This window comes from Giraffa tippelskirchi, chromosome 11, assembly GCF_054371585.1.
Source record: "Giraffa tippelskirchi isolate mGirTip1 chromosome 11, T2T-mGirTip1v1.2.pri, whole genome shotgun sequence".
Taxonomy (NCBI): Eukaryota; Metazoa; Chordata; class Mammalia; order Artiodactyla; family Giraffidae; genus Giraffa; species Giraffa tippelskirchi.
Genome location: NC_137285.1, coordinates 100,257,924 through 100,276,283, shown reverse-complemented (window position 1 = coordinate 100,276,283; position 18,360 = coordinate 100,257,924). Strand labels below are relative to the sequence as shown.

The 18,360-nt window shown below is 46.4% G+C and overlaps 1 long non-coding RNA gene across 1 annotated transcript; it reads right to left on the bottom strand.

The window, feature by feature from the left end:
* Positions 1-1,108: 1,108 nt before the first annotated feature.
* On the bottom strand, positions 1,109-14,403 carry LOC145526315 (uncharacterized). Its single transcript, XR_014068842.1, has 3 exons — positions 14,227-14,403; positions 9,944-10,119; positions 1,109-5,255 (listed from the first exon to the last, which is right to left on the bottom strand). It is a non-coding gene; the product is annotated as an uncharacterized LOC145526315 (long non-coding RNA).
* Positions 14,404-18,360: the final 3,957 nt, after the last annotated feature.

Sequence of the window (18,360 nt, the reverse complement as noted above, 5' to 3'; positions counted from 1 at the left end):
CTCCTATCCTATGGCATTAACACACACACACACACACACACACACACACATAATGCTTCAAATTGGCTCTGCCTCCTTAAACTTTTGCAAACTCTTACTGTGCATGTCTACAAAACCTAAATTTGGGGCCTGCACTATTTGGTGGTGTCTCTTTGCCTCAGAGAAATCTTCTAGCTTTTTTCCATTTCAAAGCCCTTGGGTCCATACAAATGCTCTTGGAGAGAGAGCTTTTTTCCCCCCCTTAGCAAAAATTCAGGTTTGTCACCAGGAGAGAAGAGGTTTTTCTGTGGAAAATCTTCCTCATGCTGGTTATAAAGCCACTCACATCTCAGTGTGAACTCTGCAAACTCGCCCGTTGTCTTTGTGAGTGAGAAGTGAAATCCACACAAAGGTATAAAGAGCTGATCCATATAAAGATTGTTCTCCAGATTTCCATTGGGCAGCAGCTTTCTGATGACTGCATCTTTGCTGCAGACAGCTGTGCAATTGAGACAACAGCAGGGCTCCAGATGTGCTGGGACTTGCTAGGCAACAGACTTAGAAGTTTGGCCAAATCAGCCCCAGATCATCACCAGAGGAGGGGAAAATAATACAGGGTTAGGCCAGAGTTTTCGTGGCATTAGGGGGCTGGGGTATTAACCCAGTGGACAGAAAAGGAATGAGTTGGGATGGAAGGTCTATTTCTCATCTCACATGTAAAGTCTTTCCTTTGCCTGTAAGAAATTCTCATGGGCTTCCTAGGTGGCTCAGTGATAAAGAATTTGCTTGCCAAGCAGGGGACTCAGGCTCAATCCCTGGGTTGGAAAGATCCCCTAGAGAAGGAAATGGCAACCCACTCCAGTATTCTTGCCTGGGAAATCCCATGGACAGAGGAGCCTGATTGGCTACAGTCACAAAAGAGTCGGACACGACTGCATGAATAAACAAAAAAAAACCAAGAAACCCTGACAGGAGAACAGAACTGAGAGGGCCCACTTGAAGAGGGCATCACACTGTGGTTAGAAATCTGGGCACGTGAACCCCACAGACCTCAGTTTGAATCTTGGTCCTGCCTCTGACTAGTTGTGTGACCTTGGGGTCCTCTACAGAGTTGATGCTTACAAGGCAATTAGATCATGCTTAACATGTTTAATTATAGTAGCTTCTTCTTTTACAAGGAGGAATTTAACAACCGGCAAGACATTGTGCTGATGAAGATCAGTTAGCAGGAAGTAGATGGGTCTAAAATCCAGTTCTCCTAACTCCCCATTGAGTGTTCTCTCCACTATACTGCTGCTGCTGCTGCTAAGTCGCTTCAATCATGTTCAACTCTGTGCGACCCCATAGACGGCAGCCCACCAGGCTCCGCCATCCCTGGGATTCTCCAGGCAAGAATACTGGAGTGGGTTTCCATTTCCTTCTCCAGTGCATGAATGGGAAAAGTGAAAGTGAAGTCGCTCAGTCGTGTCCGACTCTTAGCGACCCCATGGACTGTAGGTAGCCTACCAGGCTCCTCTGTCCATGGAATTTTCCAGGCAAGACTGGAGTGGGGTGCCATTGCCTTCTCCGCTCCACTATACTAGTGTCTCCAAATTTACCTGATCATGACAATCACCTGGCTGAGTAACTCTGGAATTGGTCCCAGGTGAGTCTTAAGATGAACGAGACAAATTTGAGAAAGACCTTCTCTGCATCATGTTACCTAGGATAGAATTTCTCAGAGACACGCTGTCCTTCCTTCTATATCTCTTCTATCCATACAGATGATGGAGCGGGGGAGGGAAATGAGTCACTCATCCCAAGAGGTAACAGGGAACCCAGAAAGAGTCCAAAACAGTTCTGAGTGGTGTTTTGGCATAAACAAACTGACTAACTTTTCACAGAAATTCAGGAGCGAAAATACATGTGCCCTTCTTACATGAGCTGTCTAAGAGGAGTATATGAGAAAATGCATAATAATTCTCTCTTGGGCATATTTTAGTGAGATCCATCTGCTTTGGGGTGACCTGGCTTTTCCTTGGACTTTGCTAGAAATCAGGGAGCTATTTGGGGCTTGTACAATTCAGGCATTCAAAGCAGAACACAGGAAAAGAGCCCCTCAGGTGGGAACGGTAGAGGAGCAGATGGTAAAAAGTGTTCTTGGTGTCTCTTGAACATTAACGCCCTGGAAACTTTGTTTTAAGTTGGGTTTTTATGGTTACTTTGGGCAACCACAAAGGATAACAAAACCATGGCAGCAGCTATGCTTGGAGAGGAGAAGCACGTGTCCTAAAGCACTTTAGGTACAAAGGCAGGTGGCTTCAGATAGACTGCAGGTTACGAAATGGAAAAGCCCATTGTCGTTTTGGACTTTGCGGGGAGCCAGGAGTAAATAATACTTCTCATGTAGCTTTAGCCCCTTGCTATCTTAATTGCAATCTCTGGTGAGATTTGGAGTTATGCGTTTTTAACAAGCAAACCATAAAATAAGGTTTAATCTCCCCAGAGCCCCAGAGTTAATTTATCTGTCCACAGGCTAAGATCTTTTTAAAGGTTAAGAATGCTTGGGTTTTCTTTCTAGGTCTCTGGGTTGACTGGAACGCCTGCAGGTTTCTCCTATGGCGGGCAGCTGGAATGTGGCTTTCATCAGCGCTAAAGACCCAAGCCCTTAGGAAACCCTGCAATAAGCATCAGATATTGGATCCTAGTATCCAGACTATCCTACATCCAGATGGGGAGGAACTGGTACTCATCAGAACTGTGTCTGTGGCTGAAAATGCATTTGATTTAGCCTCAGAAGGCCAGGGATTATTTTTACTCTGTGATTAGGAGCTGTGGGATTTAGGGGAAATTATTTAACCTCTCTGAGCTTTAGTTTCCTCATCTGTAAAATGGGTATAATCATATCTACCTTGAAATATTCAAAGAATGCTGTGAACATTAAATGGGATGAATGGCTTTTTCTTTAAAAAGTAAAGCACAAAATAGCTGTTAAGCTAATTTTCTTACATAGCTATTCAAGTAAGTGGAATTTGCTGCTTTCGTAAAGGAAAGTATTTCCCAGTGAGCCATGCTGTTGAAAGATGTTTCTGAGTATTCAGAAGACATCTAAAACCCAATCTTGGCTCTCAGCTCACCAGCATAGGTTCATTGCCAACATATAGAGAGCACAGGTTATCATACAGCTCTTGGGCCTAACCACAGAATTAATACACATATATTATCTCCATTACTCAGCTCAACAGGGCCACCTGCCCTGTTCAGAACACCTTTCCTGTCCTTGCTAACCATCCCAGGGGATGCAATAACTAATCTGTATCCATCAGTCGGGAGTCTACTCTCATCCATATGCAAGGATGTGTCCCAAGGGAACAAAATCAAGGGGTTGACTGTACTCTGGGTGGAGGTGGAGGAGGAAGAACTCTGGAGGATGGGTTGACGCGTCCTGTTACTGACAAGCCGTTCTGGGGTCCCCCATCACCCGGAACTCATATCCATGGAACATGGCATCTCCATCTTCAAGTGGAAAGGGAGGGAGGAGGGAGTGCTGTGTGCTCCCAGCACATCAAGTTCTCCCCTCCCCACCCACCAGTCACACCAACTGTCCTCAGCTCTGATGAGCCTCCTTCCTGAAATGCCTCTCTCTTTTACCTCCTGCTAAATCATTCATCTGTGATGTTGTTTAGTTGCTAAGTCATGTCTGACCCTTTTGTGATTCCGTGGACTGTAACTCACTAGACTCCTCTGTCCTCGGGCTTCTCCAGGCAAGAATACTGGTGAGGGTTGCCATTTCCTCCTTCAGAAGATCTTTCCCACCCAGGGATGGAACCCACATCTCCTGCATTGGCAGGTGGGTTCTTTACCTCTGAGCCACCTGGGAAGCTTCACCTATGATATCTCCATCACAAAGCCGCAATGTCGGGAAGCCTTCCCAATTAACTACATACCTCTCTTGTCCTCATCTCCCTTTACAGGCAGGTTCCCTTGGCATGTGTGTATTTGGTTGGGTTATTATGAAACCCACGTAACTGAAAGTCAGCATGGCTGGGACAGGGATAGGATGGTGCTTGATCAAGCATCCTCAGGAAAAGCCATTCTGTTGTCTGTGTCCCACTCATTGGAGCTTTGCTGAAATTGTCCACCACAAGTCCAGGTGCAGGAAGTAAAGAGGTTCATGCCATGGCTCTGGATTTCTCCTAAGTCACACATGGTACTATGTTTATGTTCCTAGCCTTTTTGCTGGCAAGCCACATGGTAGGGATAAAGAACTAGGGAGCACATGCCAAAAGGGAGTGGAATTGTCCTCTAAAATATCATTTTAATTCCATCACTCAACATCTTCTAGGTCTTTCCCAACTCCCCCCGGCACAAAAAAGAAAGGCGGTTCCTCAGCCTGGGGGACCAGGTCATGCTCAGCTGCTACAGCCTCTCTCCAAGGCCTCTCTGTCTCTCCTCTCAGCCCCTCTTCGGCCCCCACAATATCTTCTGGGTTAAAGTACCCCAAACATGCCACTACACAAGGGGTGCCCCCCTCAGCACCTTCCACCTGTTGTTTCTCTGGCTGGACCGTTCCTCTTGCCATCTTTACCCCCAAGCAAATGTCGTGCAGGAATGGCACACCCACAAGGCTTTCTTTTCCCAGACCTCCCCAGGCTAGAATCAACTCTGCCTTCCCGAGGCTCCCAGAATGTGTGGTTTGTTCTCGTACATTTGGGCACCTCAGCCCAAGAGTCTGGGAACCTCTGGCATTCAGGGACTCCTTCCCACCTCCCAGCCTGAAGCCCGGTGTCCAGGAGGAGTCACTACCTCCCATACGGGGTTGAGTTAAAGTTATTGAATTAAGCTGCAGGGCATCAGGGAAACCCCCCACTACCCTTCTCAACTATGTTCCACCACCCTGCCCCTCCTGTGCTTGTCTCCTGCCCAGTTTCAGCACCCACTGCCTGCAGGCGGGGCCCCAAGTCCTCAGGGATTTGCAGGCCAGGCGGGAAGTGGAGACCTCCTGTTGGGGGCCTGCTCTTGCCTCCTTGGCCCGAGACAAGAAGGGGGCGGCTGCTGCAGGAGGACCAGGAGAAGGGGACCTGTGTCCTTCTCTGCCTCCTTCTGTGCCTCTTCCATTTGCCTTTGTCTGTGGCTTCAGAGCTATTTGAGAGACACCTTGAGACAGCTGGAGAAACAGCAATAATCCAATTAGAGTGTCTGACACTCTGGGCTGGTGACATCCAGGTGGGGAGGAGGTGGACACACCAGGGCTGTTTCTGGTTCGGTCTGTGATATGTTTTCCTGGCTGTTGATACCTACGGGGAAAACACCAGCAGTCAGATTCGCAGATAAAAACTAGTGACCTCTGTTTCCTCCCTGGGATGTTTTCACTAGAAATTGGTTTCTGGGCAGGGAGGGCACAAAGACGCCTTCCTTTTCTTTCCCCACCTCGGTGGCATGCAGAGGGGCTTGAAAGAGAAAGTCTTGGAGGGAGGGCAAGAGTAAACCAGAGGAGCCAGCGGGGTCTGAAAGTCAGAACTGTCTCCCCAGCCGAGGAGTTTTTCAGGGTGAGAAACGCACTCCCCCTTCCTCTCCTGACTCTCTCTCTCCACTGCTACTAACCCTAGCTGTGCTTTCTCACCTTTTTTCTCCCTTTCTCCTTTCGTCTTTGGTCACTGTCCTGTCTCTGGGAATTTTAGGGAGTCCTTTGGGCCCAAACAAAGCACAGGAACTGTCCCCTGGGAATTAGAACAGAAGAACTCATGACCCAACCACTCTGCCTTTCATTGCGGATATCAAAGCTCATGGCGAGAAGTCGTTGATGGATTTGTTATCTCGTGGGAGCAGGGCGCTGTTCCTCTCCCAGTCATCCCAAGAGATGTGGCTCCCAGCAGCCCTTCCAATCCGATTTCTCTCTCCCTCACCCACCTTCCAGCCCTGCCATCCCACCAACCCCTCCCCAGATGCACCTGAGCTGTCACTCCCAGCCCCCTAACCTGCCGGCAGCCACGGTTCCCCCACGCCCCACGCCAGGCCAGATTGACTGCGTGGTGGCTGGGAAAAGTGAAACACTCTTCCCTTCATTATCAGAAAGAGTTTTATTCCGACTGAAGTGAACAATATGAAGAGACACTACAGAGCCCTGGCGGAGGATGAAAAGTTTCTTATATCCACAGAGCCGTACTTCAAAGTGTCCTGTGAGAAGGTTCCACTTTAATTAGGGGGTGGAAATTGCCATGTAACTTAATTAATATCAAAAACATTTTTCCCTTAAATACAAGAAAGAAAGATGGCTCCGTTGAGAAGGAGAAAGGACCTGACAGCAAATCTGTACAGGCCTGTTCACCTACAGAATAACAATAACCTTTGTTTTGAATGACTCTGCGTACGTCTTGGGCTGATTAAGAACTTGAAAGCCATGGTGGGTTCTTCATGGAACAGAGGTTTTCATTTTCTATCCCAACACTGGCCTTTGTATAAAACAAAGTGAAGACCTGAGAGAGTTAATCTGGATATCTCAGGAGAGAGACACAGAAATCCTATTTTATTTCAATAATCTAAGAAGTATTTTCAGAGCATGTTTTGGAGAGCTGGGTCATCTGGTTCCTTCACACCCTCCCAGGAGACTTTATGGGCACCATCCCTCCTGCAGGGCTCCCTGGCCCTGTTATCATGGCCCAAGTTCCTTCCACCCAACCCTTCTGGGAAGACTCCTAGGCATTTGCCTGGTTTCTCTTCTCTTTCCACAATCAAGCCATCATATCCATTCTGCTTCCAAATTATTACCTCTTAAGTCTATCTGCTACTCTTCTGCCACCTTGGGCAGGGCCACCTCCTATTTCTCCCAAAGGATTCCCGAGTAGGCTCCTAGATGGTCTTTCTGATTTCCCTCTTGTCCTTTGGAGTCTATTCCCCACCCGACAGACAGGGAGATCTTTTATAAGACAAAGTTACGCTACTTCTGTGCTCAAAACCCTTCAATGCCTTCCTATTACTCTTAAGATTTCTTACCAAGGGCCATAAGCCTTTTACCCTTGTTTTACCCTAGCCAGAGTCTCAGGGTCTTAGACACAGTGTTCCTTCTATTTGGAACACTTTCCATACCTCCTCTACCCACTGGACCTTGGCCTAACTCATTCCTATACATCTTTTGAGTCACAATGTAAACGTCATTTACTCTGGGAAGAATTCTGAGATAACCACCCACCCCCAACACACACAGACATCAAAGTGAAATCCCATATGACATGCTCACATGGACTACTGCATTTCTTTGTAACCCATATCGAAGTTATAATCAACTAGTTGTTTGGGCAAACAAGGTTTGATATTTATCTTTTGCCCTGGGCTATAAGCTGGGGAGAAGCAGAGATGAAGTCTATCTTGTTATAGCTGTTTGCTGAGTTGCCTACATCTTATCGCAGCAGACACTGATCTAATCTCCATCAGGGCATTTCAATCTCATTACAAACCAAAAAAATACATCATTTTATTAAACCCATTTTACAGGAGTAAAATATGAAGCACAGAGGTTAGATGTTACCCCAAGTCCAGTAGTCATGTATGGATGTGAGAGCTGGACCAAAAGAAGGCTGAGTGCTAAAGAATTGATGCTTTTGAACTGTGGTGCTGGAGAAAACTCTTGAGAGTCCCTTGGACTGCAAGGAGATCGAACCAATCAATCCTAAAGGAAATCAACTCTGAATATTCATTGGAAGGACTGATGCTGAAGCTGAAGCCCTAATACTTTGGCCACCTGATGCAAAGAACTGACTCATTGGAAAAGACCCTGATGCTGGGAAAGATTGAGGGCAGGAGAAGATGAAGGCAACAGAGGATGAGATGGTTGGATGGCATCACCGAATCAATGGACGTGCATTTGAGCAGGTTCTGGGAGATAGTGGAGGACAGGGAAGCCTGGTGTGCTGCAGTCCATGGGGTCCCAAAGAGTTGGAGATGACTTAGTGACTGAACAACAACAACCATGAAGTCACACAGGGTAGCAAAGGGTGTGTAGTCTGGCTCCTGGGCCCTACTCTTTTTCACTGGGGTATGCTCATATAGAAGAAGGATAATATTCATTTGTGGAAATCAAGGAGGAGAGGAGGGAGGGAGAGAGGGAAGGAGGGAGTTAAAGAGGAAGCTGAAAGGAAGGAAGAAATAACCAGCCTAGAAATAGTTGCAGAATTAACCAGTAGCACCAGGCATAATCCCATGGACCAAGTTCTCAACTCAGGTAGGTACCCATTCCTACGTAACGCAATGTGTTTAACATTCCCAGGAAAGATCCCAGCCTTGTGATTTTTCCTAGATATGCTTCTTTACAGAACGAGTATAATCTGAGGAAGTGTCTTGAGAAAGTTAAGACGATTTTTCTCTCTCCATTGTATGCCTTTATCCCAACTTCTAGTCCCTTTCTCCAACATGAGGAAATGCAATAAACTTACAGAGTAGGGCCACAGCTCTCAAACTGTGCAGCATGATGTCCTAGTGAACAGGGAACCCACACAGAATATCTTAATTTTGGGAGGGTAACACAGAGATACCCAGCGACTGCCAGACACCAAGCAAGTCACTATCTCAAAGAAGTTTATAGTTTTGACATTAGATCTCACTATTTCCTTTCATTTGGGTCATATCTTTATGAAAGTGGGTTTTCTGAAGTTGCTGTGATAAAAAGCAAGTACTACACAAAAATCAAGGTGGAACAAAAAGTGAAGGCAGCAGTGTCCAAGGTTTGAGAAGTTGGGCGGTGCACAACAGGTACACTTTTCCCACTAGTAGATAATCATGAATATTTAAGAATGAAATAAAAATGTTTTCCCCTTTCATTTATGTATATATTTTCAAATAGCTATTGAGTTGTTAGGACATTAATACTTACTACATTGTTTGATCCTAGCTATTTTAAAGATCGAACTGCTAGTTCTCTTGGCCTCTGGGTACCATAAAAAACTACTGAGACCAAAGATATCGTGCATCAAGAAAATACTGGAACCTCCGGGGTAGGGGTTCCGAGGGATTGGTGTTGGGAGTGACATACTAATATGGCAGAAAGGGGAAAGACCTCTCCCCTTAAAGAGGACCACCTCGGATAGGACACAGTTGTCCTCCAAGGTGATGTCGTCTTGGCAGATGACAGTACTTTACAGTGAGTTAAAGGGGAAAGGAAGAAGCAGGCCGACTGGGGGCCGTGCCCACCGGCTCTCCGCATCAGGCTCCTCCTTGGACACTTGCACACCCATCGACAGGCAGACTCCTCGGCCGCCTGGCCTGAGGCTTGAAGGATGGGGTGTGTAATTGACAGTATCGCAGGCAATGGCACCCCACTCCAGTACTCTTTTGCCTAGAGGATCCCATGGACGGAGGAGCCTGGCAGGTTTCAGTCCATTGGGTCGCTAGGAGTCGGACACGACTGAGGGACTTCACTTTCACTTTTCCCTTTCATGCACTGGAGAAGGAAATGGCAACCCACTCCAGTGTTCTTGCCTGGTGAATCCCAGGGACGGTGGAGCCTGGTGGGCTGCCATCTATGCAGCGACTTAGCAGCAGCAGCAGCTGCCCTCAGAAAGCACTGCCTCCAGCCAGGGGTCTCTCCATCTCTCCACAACAGCAAAGAAAAGCCTCTTAACTCCTTGCTCTTCATGCAAGGCCTTCCGTTATCAGCACCGATGAGAGCTCGGCTGCCTCCCACTCCAGAGAGCTCAGTGGACACAGCCTTGGCAGGTGGACAAAACGGGCAAGATGACAAGTGCTGTTAAACTGCAGCAGCAGGTTGCTGTGACATGTGCTTAGGACCTTCCTTGTCTTGGGTTCCCCGAGCCGCTAGTGTGGCTGCTAGGGGGGCCACAGTGCGCCTCCCAAGTCCAGAGGCTGCCATGCGGTTCTAGTCTCCTGAGGCCTCCCCAGAACAGAGGCAAAAGATGGCGGGTACTCTGGGCCCTCCTAGTGGGTCTTCGCCTTCAAAGTCTGGGACCTCCCCGATAGGGAGACAAAAACTCACCAGAGAGGAAGCTTTGGGTTGATTTCAGGTGCCTAACCACTCACTCATTCCCAGGTGCCAGGCACTGTTCACCTTTCTCAGCCCCTTCTTCCCGACAGCTCAGTGACATCCTGCCCCAGATGCCAGGTTTATAGCATTTGTAGTCTCTCAGCAGTTTCTCCTGGTGCCCTGGACACCTGAAAGGTAATAAATGGAGAGAGCTGAGTGGTTGGGAGCCGGTGGAGATGTCTGCTCAGCCTCCTACAACAGCTTTCTCCCTTCTCCAACCCAGGAGGGCTTATAAAAGGCTGTTCAGCTCCTCATTCTCTCCTCCCCCTCCTGAAGGCCCTGGGTCTAACCAAGGGAGGTAAGCCCAGGACAGCCTCTCACCCTGCACTGCCGCAAAGCTAAAAGCCAGCTCTGTTTTCCCACCTGGGAGGCACAGACCTAGAGGGAAGTGGGAAGGAAAGGAGAGACAAATGGGGCAATAGTTGCTGGTGACTGCCCATTCCGGTGGCCCCAGCGGCCTACGTTCAGGAGACCTGTGGTTGGGCAGCTCCCCAGAGCAGACCTGCTACCCGGAGAATCTACCTCATTTCATCAGAGCCAGATGTCTGTCTCCAGCTGCCATATCATCAACCCCCACCCCCCCGCCCCCAGGTGTAGGACTTACTATAATTTCATACAGTTCTGTAGACAGATATTGAAAAGGCATCTGGAAAAATTGATAGCATATCAAGGCAAAGATTTCATAAAAGTCATTTTTTAAATGTCCAGCCATAGGTACTAGCATGCAGTCCTCGCAGACACATGTTCAAGGTCCCCAAAGGCCTTTTTCCTGATCTCAGAGCGCCCCCTTTGGAAATGAGGCCCCTACTGCAACTGGCCTGCAGCCTTCTCTGCACAAATTTGACCTGGGGGAAGGCAAAGGAGGGAGGGGGAAGGAAGAAGGGAGCAGGAGCAGGGAGAAGGGGGCAGGGGCAGAGGGACAGGGAGCTGACCTCCAGGGGTCATGTGGGTACACGTTCTCACGTGCTGAGAACACTCAACATATGTAACCTCATTTAAACTCGCACACAAAATAAGCCCCTGGCCCCAGTTTAGTAACAGAGACACAGAGAGTCCAAAGGACACAGGAAGGGTGGCTGTTGGGGCCAATGGTCCCCAAGATGACCAAGTACATGCTCTTTGGTTAGAGAAAACTGTGACTGGCTCCCTTCTCATCTCTCTCCACAGAGGGCTTTCAAATTCTTCACTGAAATCACAATGAGAAGAAACAATCATGTTCAAGGAACTAATGAGAAGTTTCAGGGGGTTTGACTGCAAGCGGAGAGAGCACTTGAACTAACAATAGTCAAGGGCAGAACTCACAAATACACCCTTTTCCCTGCAGTTTCATCTTGTCTTGCTTCCTCCAGAGAGTCTCACAGGTGGCAGCGTCCAGGGCAAGAAAAGAGCCCTGGATTTGGAATCAGACACCTGCTCTGGCACATCGGCCTTGGCCTCAGCAGGGTTTGGTCAGTAAGGAGAGAAACTGTTCGGGTTCTGGTTTGGGGAGGGAGGTGGGCAGCCAGGAGGCTGTTTCGAGGGTTGTAGAAGCAGTATCTAGTGATCACACAAAGAAGAGCAGGGAGCTAGTCCAAAGCACAGGGAGATATCCAGGATCCTAGGGTAAGAGGCCAAGTCAGGAGCCAGAGGGTGGCCGATATTGGAGCTAGAAACAGGAGAAGAGAAAAAAAAGGACAGTTCTCTGGAAGGGAGACCTCTGTTGAGTCAGGGGCAAAGGGGGAGCTCTTATCTGGAAGCATCTTAAAGATACGTTCCTTTGAGTGGGTCTGGGGATGCAGAGAGCCAGAGGAAGATCTGTGAGTGCTCAGGATGCAGTGGGGTACACAGGGTGTGAGCTTGACCTTGAACCCAAAGCTTTCTTTTGGAGTCTCTTTTGAAGGAGTCTGGGATGAGAACAGAGGAAGTCGTTCACTAAGGTATCTCTTTGGCAGTAACGTTGCTTCCCCGTGGACCTGTGCTTGAGTAGAAGCCCGCTCCCCTATTTCTTTCATGGCAGGGAGCGAATCTGCAGGGTTAGTGAGCCTGAGATCACTTTATTCATCCCTCTGCCTCCATGCCCCACTGCCTTCCAGTCCTTTCAACCACACCAGAGTCAATTCTACTTTGAATATGAGAGAGGGTTCAATAGAGATTTCCGTGCTTGTCCTTCCCGAATAGCACTCTGGAGAGTCAGGAGAAGAGGGAGAGAGGCCGGCTCTGGCTCAACGATGTTGTGATGAAGGGAGACAGGAGATTTCACTGGTGTACAAGGGGTGAGCCTGGAGCTCGGCCTCTGCTCCTAAAAGCACTGAACCCCTGTTTCTGTCTGATGACTATCTTCATGAGCAAGCATGTCAGTGGGGTTGGGCAGAGAAGGCAGGTCTGTTTTTATAGGGGCAAAGAAGTTGGGGGTACTTTTTCAGGAGGACTTTGTTGGGGAGTCAACATGATAAGAGTTTGGACCCTCCCTCTCGCCCTGCCTAAACCTGTGAGCTGATATGATCTCTTGTAATAGACTAACTATGATAAAACTAAGTCACTGTTGGAACCCTAGGTGGGCAACTCAGTACTTCAAAGAAGAAAAACACTATTCCCAAGCCCTGGCCACTTAGAAACTTGCCTGTCAAATACAAGACAATGTTGAAAACACTGTTTATCATCCAATGTCTCCTAAAAGAAGGGTCACATGAGGATTTCCTATTAGCATTTAGAACAAGGACATTCTTTATGCCCTAAGAATAGGAGCTAGTGGGGAAGTGTGTTTCTGTCTTTTAAATGATGGAAACGATGGTAATTTGCCATGTTTCTTTTTTGCCTTAGCTACCAGGGAACTCCGATTAGATTTTGTGTTAATTGTGATAAATATGCTAATTAATCCCTTCGCTGACTATGTTTGTTAACGTGCTTCTTCAACTTTGGTTTCCCTCTTTGATTTCTGTTTCATTATTTTTGTAGGTGTCCTTTGTTTAAGCTGTTCAAACCATCTTTGGAAAGAGGTAGATATTTCCATAAGGGACAACACACTGCTTAATGCACTTTCACGGCCATAGCTGGGCAAGCCACGCAAAGAGTACATTCTTTTGGCAGGAACCCACATTACATCAGCACTGTCTTCAGAGATAAAGGACAGTCTTCTGTGTTCCTCCCCTGCCTCTCCCCCTGCCACCACCCTCACAAGGACAAAGTGTCGAGGGCATTCTTTAATCTCCTCGCTTTTAATTGGTGAGAGAAAGTAGTGCCACTCATCAGTGCTCTAAGTTGGAGGGATTTAATTAGATCTAATGACCAGATAAATGGAGAATTCGGAGTAAGGACCTTTGGGGACTGAATGGTGTGAAGAGGATTATGTTGTTATATTTCCCTGTACGCCTTCCTGTGGCCGCGGCCACAACGGAAAGAGAAGCCGGGCACTAACAACAGTCAGATGTGGATGCTGTTGGCGGGGAGAAGGTCGTCTCTGAGCCCTGGTGGAGAAGGCATTCGGAGCAAAGGGTGAGAGAGGAGTGAGCTCTCAGGAGGATCCAACATTTGACTACCCTGCCTGAGTCATTCTCACACTCTGGCGGATCCTGTCTTCTACTTGACTTGTTTCTCGGGCTTTCTATCTGCCTGTGACCCTGGCATCTTTCTCACCCATGATAAGAGCCACAGCTTGGCCCTAGAATGGGTAGAAGTGTTCCCTTGTCAGACTTCCCATGTACAGCTGCTAAACTGACCTGTCCCCTTCTGACAAGTTGCCTTTATCTAGTCTGAGTGGGATCATTTTGAATATCCGTGTGCTGTCACTTAGGGCCTGGAGTGTCAGATTTCTCCCCTCTCCAAGATCATCTGTCACAGTGACTAGGGTATTCTGGTCCTAAGAGCCCCAAGGGAAAGTTCTTCAGGCTGAAGGGAAGCATGGGGGAGAAAGGGATTGAAGTCAGTCAGCAAATACTCCATATCTGACTCATTCTCAAATTGTGAGTGGGGGAAGGGGTGGTGAATTCTTCCCTAGAGAAAGGTCAGTTGAAGCTGTGAGGCTTAAGAGGAGGAGAAAGACCTTTTATTGAGTTTTCATCATAAGTTCAGCATTTGGTCAGATACTTACACCTGTCATATCACTTCATTTCTATAAAATTAGAGCCTGGTACATGATATGTCCTCGATAAGCATAAGATGAATAATGGAATTTTCCGGAGAGGTTACCACTGTCCTTATCAGACAGAAGAGAAAACCAAAGTTTTGGAAAAATGAGCAATTTGCTGAAGTTTATTCACCACGGGAGCTGGAATTTGAGCCGAGGTCATTCTTTCTGATGTCAACATCACTCTCTTTCCAGTTTGACATGAGGGCAAGACATTGGTCACAGCCCTCTCTGGGCTGTCTCCAAACCACAGTCCCTTCCAACGAGGCTTATGTGTGGTTTGATGTCATTAGACTTCAATTTGCTCACTGATAAAATGGACTGGCTGGGGCTTTGTGTCAATGCTTTGTGATGAAGGAAATGGCCACTGTTTTTTTGTTTGTTTGTTTTTTTCCCCAGAGATAAAGTAAAGCTGAGATAATTTGTATGGAGGCGGCCTCTCCTCTAAATCCAAACCCCACACTTGGTGATAAACAGCATTAATGTGATAACTCTATGTATTATATACGGCTCCCTGAGCCAGGAGATAGATTTACATATGTGCTAAATGTATTTTACCGGTACCTCAAAGTGATGCATTATATCAATGGCTCTGGACACCTAGAAGCAGCAGCTCAGGTCATTAAGGAAACAAAACACACACACACACACACACACACACACACACACACACACACACACACACACTGCAGCCACTCTAGGAACACAGAAACAACAGGAGACAGATGGGGAGGACTCGGGCAGGAAGGTCTCACTTACAAATATAAATGACAAATAACTTCTTGTTCCAACTCTGTAAGTTTCTTAGAGATAAAGGAGCTGTCAGGGTTATCTTAATTTCTTAATATCTTAATTTTGACATAATTTCTCAGAATTATTCAAATGAAAGTAGAGTTCAAGGCCAAGTTATTTGAATTGGCTACATTTCTGGTTTAGTTTGGCCACGGTAAGACATCTGTGGTTTTGAAATTGAAACCGTGCCAGTCGGTGAGCCCCGTGCTATGGTCCAAGGGTTCCTAAAATACAGTGATCATCCTTCCTCAAGATAATTGTTAACTTTCATCAGGTATTATGTCCCAGGGCCTATATACCAAGGGCTTCAAATCAATGATCCCATTGACTTCCCACACCAATCCTACAAATTTCATTAGGTCCATTTTACAGATGAGAACATTGAAACTTAGGAAACTAATAACTTGTCCACAAACATTCAACTAGCTAAAATCAGCAGAAAAAAGGTATGAACCCAAGACTGCCTGAGTCTTAACTACACAAGACCACAGACTTCAGTGAGATGTGTGTGTTTAAGGATACTGGACTGCTGGAGCCAAAGCGAAGGAGATTTACGAAAAAAGAAATTTCACAATTTTTTTTACAATCATGTACAGTGTACTATGGAGAGTACATAGTCATGAAGGATCTTAGGCTAGGTTCTTTAAGAGGCAGACAGAAACAAATGACACTTCTCTTTCATTCATGCACTTATTCATCTATGCTTTAATTCAGATGTTGAACCAACATATCCTGAACTATTCACTGGAAATTAATAACACCTGATCTCTATACCCAGTAAGCTCACAGTTTAATGGTGGGAGGGGGGGTGGGAACCGACCTGTAAATTGATGACAACACTGCCATTACATGCTTTGGTGCATGGGAACTGTGCAAGCCCAGAGGAGGGTCATTCAGACCAGAATGGAGCAAAGGAGCAAAAGCCTTCAAATATAAAAGAAATTTTGAGTTCTGTCAGTGTGATCTTGAGCCAGTTCAAACTCTTTTTTGCTGGATGGCAAAAATATCAGTCTAATGATATTGCCAATCCTAAAAGAGTCAGGTAGAGGATGAAATGAGTTAATGTAAATGAAGACACTATTATTCCTCACCATAATACAAAGATAGAAAATATGGGAAAGGTAAGTATGAAAAGGCATAAAAGTAATGCAAATGTTCCTATAATATAGGATTAAGTAAGAGTATAATAAAACAGGTATGGATGCACCAAGGAAATGACTTGATATCCCTGGAATTTTGAAATCACCAGCCTCAAATTTCTCCATTTGGGATTGAGGAGGAAAAATATTTTCAGAAATTGGCAGGTGTTATTCTCCCTAGAGTAGAAGAATAAAAAATGTAATTAACACTTTCCATTAGACCTCACAGAAATCAAGTCCTAAGCATGTCCTGACTATAGCCATGTGCCCAGCACTGTGGGGATTTCTATGCAGAACTCCAAAGAGCTAGTGACTTGGTTGGAAATAAATAAATACATATATTAAATACTTAACTACCAAACTGCAACCAACTCTGGTCACTGTGGGAGAAGGAAAATTTTAGTGTAAGCTCAAACACTGAGAGATGCTTTCATGGAAGTGATGGAAACTCAATTACGTCTTAAAGAAAGGCTAAGATCTGGGGGCTTCCCTGGTGGCTCAGTGGTAAAGAATCTGCCTGCCAATGCAGGATACATGGGTTCCATCCCTGATCTGGGATGATCCCACCTGCCACAGAGCAACTAAACTCGTGCGCTGCAACTAGTGAGCCTGTGCTCTAAGAGTCCGGAAGCCACAACTACTGAGACCATGTGCTGCAGCTACTGACTGAAGTCTGCTCACTCCAGAGCCCACACTCTGCAACAAGAGGAGCCACCACAATGAGCAGCCCACGCACCACAAATAGAGAGTATCCCCCACTCACCACAACCAGAGCAAAGCCCGCACAGCAACAAAGACCCAGCACAGCCAAAAATAAGTAAATAATTTTTTTTTTTTTTTAAAAAGAGAGAGACTAAGATTTGGGAAAGAGACAGGAGAGTAAACGAGGAGAAAAAGAATGAAAGGGGAGAGGAGGAAGGGGTAGAATAATTGGAGAAAAATCATGAAAAGTGGGAACAAAGGGAGGGGAGGAGTAAAGAGAGAGAAGAGCTCAAACAGAAGATGTAGAGCATTTGCAGATGGGGAGGCTAGGGTGGGTCTGGAAGGACCTGGCCAGAGGGCTATCAAAGCAGAGTCAGTGACAGCAGAATGGGTCGGATGAAACCAAATTATATTCTGAGCTGCAAAGTCTAGATTTGATGCTTCTGCCAAGTTGACTCTTTAGTCAGCTCATACCACAACTGTCATGATAGAAGGTTTGTTTTGTAACAGATTGAAGGGTGGCTTGGGGAAAAACCAAGAACGAGAAGTAGAAAGCCCAAAGCAGAGACTCTCTGTGATCTTTGCTCCATTAATGAGGATGCATTTGCGGGAACAAAGAAGAAAGGGCAGATCTGAGGGGAAACGATAGGGCTGGGAATATTAGAAATAAAAATGAGAAATGGAGAAGAAGAAAAAGTCAAAGAATCCTGCCGAGAGTCTATGGGGCTGGGAAACCAGAAGAAAAATAGTGCCTCTGGAGGGGAAGCAAGCATTTGGAAAGAGGAAACATAGTGACTTTAAGTTTGAAAGTGTCAGTTTGAGGTGCTGGGAAAGTCATTCCAATGGGAAAAAGCATGTCATATAAGCGCTCAGGATAATGAGGTTGAAATGGCAGCAATGAGATCAGGGCTGGACATGTACACAAGAGAGATGTACTGGAGTCAACAAGCTCTTGGAGGAAGTAGTTAGGAGGACAAAGAGAGAAGGGCTTAAAAAAGGTTCCCAGAGAATCCTTACATTTAGGAAGGCAGGATGAAAATGAAACATTAGAGAAGACAGCTAAGGAACAATTCAAAAGGATGGGAGAAGAATCCCGCCCCCCCCCAAATCTGATATATGATGATCAGTGTAGGTGAGACTACCACACATGAGGGGCTTGTCAGTGGTGCTACACAGCAGAGATCAAGAATAATATAACAAAGGGCTGAAAAGGCTATTTGTTCTGCAAGAAGACATATCAGTCTAATTCGGGAACAAATAACAGCTTGTATGGGACTTCCCAGGTGGCTTTTCAGGAAAGAATCTGCCTGCAATTCAGAAGACATTCAGGAGACATGGGTTCGATCCCTGGGTCAGGAAGATCCCCTGGAGAAGGAAATGGCAATCCACTCCAGTATTGTTGCCTGGAAATCCAATGGATAGAGGAGCCTGACATGCTACAGTCCATGGGGTTGCAAGAGTTGGACATGACTGACTGGCTAAACGACAACAACCAGCTTGTATGAAAACCAAGATTGGGATATCAGGAAGTGACATCTGCAAAGACCATAAGCTTGAAAGGTTAACCTGGAGAAAGGAAGAGAGGAAATTAGAAAGTATGATAGAATCAAACACAGGGCTTTCTGCAGTATAGA